General features: G+C 40.3%; 1 pseudogene; it reads left to right on the plus strand.

The window, feature by feature from the left end:
* Window positions 1-438: 438 nt before the first annotated feature.
* On the plus strand, window positions 439-2,431 carry LOC144252191 (unconventional prefoldin RPB5 interactor 1-like; annotated as a pseudogene).
* The last annotated feature ends 501 nt before the right edge of the window (window positions 2,432-2,932 follow it).

Genomic DNA, 2,932 nt, shown 5'->3' on the forward strand with positions numbered 1-2,932 from the left:
TTTTTAAAACTTGGAAAGAATGAAATGATGGGGGGGTGACTAAAGGATAAATGGAGGAATATACTAAGTTGACTGATGGGAAAATGCAATATATTTAATATACTATTTCTCACTAAATGAATATAGAATTAATTGTAATTTCAATAGAGAGTGATATTATAAGAGAGAGAGAGAGAGAGAGAGAGAGAGAGAGAGAGAGAGAAATGAAGATATGTCCTCTAGGTGCTGTCCCCTCAAGAACAAAACGAACCACAAGGAGCATCCCAGTGACCATCGTAAGAGCCGAGAGAGAGAGAGAGAGAGAGAGAGAGAGAGAGAGAGAGAGAGAGAGAAATGAAGATATGTCCTCTAGGTGCTGTCCCCTCAAGAACAAAACGAACCACAAGGAGGATCCCAGTGACCATCGTAAGAGCCAGGATTGCAAAATAGAAAAGAACAATGCATTCAACTTTTGCAGAAGAAAAAAGCAGAGGAGAAGCGCTGAGGAGGCTCAGCCGCCACGGGACATTTGACTGGGCTAGGCCACCTAAGAGTCCGCCTTCCGCCCTGGCTGTGGGCCTGCTGCTCCAAGCCTGCCACGGAGGCCAGAGAGAGAAGCCTAGAGCCTGCAGCACAGACGCGAGCAGCGGCCCCCGTGGCAGCGGCGAAGACAAGCATGGCCTCTGCAGCAGCGGGCGCGCAGTGCATGAAGGCAAGCAGGAGGACTCTGAGCAGCAGCCTGCCAGGCCGCCTCCATAAACCGGTGCCCCATTCACGGAGGCCCCGTCTGACTCTGAAATGAGTCGAAGTTTGTGACACACGCTTCCGCCTTGGCCTTGGTGCTGTTGTGAGCCCTGGAGGTGTTGTGACTCTGTGAGGAAAAGGAAAAGATGTAAGAAAAACAATAGATGGTTTTAAAAAAAACTGATGGAAAATTTTTGAATCCAGAGTTAAATTCACAGAAGATTTGCAGAAAATAAGTGATGCTGCAGGTGATATTGTTGAAATTAAAAGTGACTTTGAGTTTAAAGCCAAACAACGAATTGCTCAAAAACCTCATTCCAAACAAAAACTTCAAATATTTTTGAGGCAAATTTTGCAAATGAAGTAAAATCTGAGGATTTGATTGCTGATAAGAAACTGTGGGTTCGACTTGAAGAACTAGAGAGGCAAGAGGAATTGCTGGGTGAACTTGACAGTAAGCCAGATACTGTGACTGCAAATGGAGAAGACACAGCCTCTTGTGAAGTGGATAAGGAAGATCAAAACACAAATGCAAATGTGATACATGAAGAAACAAACTCCCTTACCCCCAGTAGTTATCACTAGGATGTTACTCATTCAGAACAATTCAATGGACAATTGACTAGTCAGTTGAACTCTTCAGTAAATGGTTCAAGTTTTTTTCAGAGTAATGAAGAAGATGATGAAGACAACAGTCATGATGGTGATAATGAAAATGACCATAATGCTTTAAGGATTGGAGATAATTCTGTACCAAAAATATATTTTCCTTATACTGTTGAACCTAAGAGGGTTTGAATAAATACTGGAAAAAGAAAAGAAAGAAGAAGTCAAACTTAAAGGAAAGAACAACCCTGGAAGAGTGGTCATTATGCTCAAGAGCTGCCTACAATCAGGACTCCTGCTGACATTTACAGAGTCTTTGTTGATGTTGTGAATGGAGAATATGTTCCTTGTAAATCTATTCTGAAGTCTCAAAGCAGAGAAAATAGTGTTTGTAGTGATATCAGTGAAAGTAGTGATGCTGAATTTGATGATAGGAGGGAGTTTTGAGGAGTATTGAAGTATGTGAAGAAGTCAATTGCAGTGACACCAGTGAAAGCATTTTAGAAGAAGAACCACAACAAGCAAATCATCAAAATAAAATGCTGAGAGCCATAGCCTAGTCGGAATGATGCATGGCATTTTTGCCAGAATGGAGTGATTGAGAGGTGATGCCAGCAAGCCATTGAGATGATGATGGTTATGTTAAGCTGTGTATTCAATTGTATATTAGAACCCTGCTGTCAGCCTCAGGCACTGGGGCTGCTTTTGAGTTCTCCTGGGGATTCCTGGGGAGTTGGTGTTGGATGGGGAAGTGCTGGAGGAGGGATTTCCAGTTGGTGGGTGGTGTGTCCCTGGGGAAGGCCGCATGCGTGGTGTTCTGGAGAGTTTGAAAATAAAGTTTGTTCCTGCTTGAGTGGCTCGTGGTGATTTGTGCCCAGCAGACTGTGGCAATAAACTTTTGCCATTATCAGGAGCACCTGAGGCTTTTTCTGGAACTGTAATAGAAAAAGAATTTTTATCCCCTTTAACACCACACCCAGTAATTGCTCATCCTGTACTACTCACCATTCTGGAACAAAAAGAATTTCTGTCAGAAGTATCAGAAGAAACTGCCAAAAGGGTTTCAAAGTTCAAAGCTGCCATATTTCAACAGAAAAACTAGGAAATGGGAGTTTACATCCTAAAACCTAGTTGTGAATTTTTAAAATGTATAAGCAAAATATGTTACATGTAGTTTGAAGTAAGGTGTTTTGAATTAGTTTGGTACAAGCTCTCTTATTCTTATCAGTGATATTACAAAAATCAAAGTAAATGTTGGAATACAGTAATATTCAATTTGTTTTGTTAATTCTCTTACTACTAAGTTGCCCTTACAATTTTGAATTATTTTTCAAAGAACACAGTTTGTACACATTGCTTTTGTGTTTTAAACTAAATACAAGCAGTTTTGCACCAGCTGTGATATTGTGTGTACCATATGGACCATTTAAAAGAATCTTTTAAGATATCAAATGCTTCAACGATTATATTACTTGCTTTTGCATTTTAAAGGCACTTTTTAAAAAATCTTCTTTCCTCATAGGTTTCCTAAGCTAGGTGGCATTTTAAAAGAAAGAAAGAAAAACAAACAAACAAATACACAAAAACCTCTTTCCTTTGAATG

Source organism: Urocitellus parryii, unplaced genomic scaffold, assembly GCF_045843805.1.
Source record: "Urocitellus parryii isolate mUroPar1 unplaced genomic scaffold, mUroPar1.hap1 Scaffold_37, whole genome shotgun sequence".
Lineage (NCBI taxonomy): Eukaryota > Metazoa > Chordata > Mammalia > Rodentia > Sciuridae > Urocitellus > Urocitellus parryii.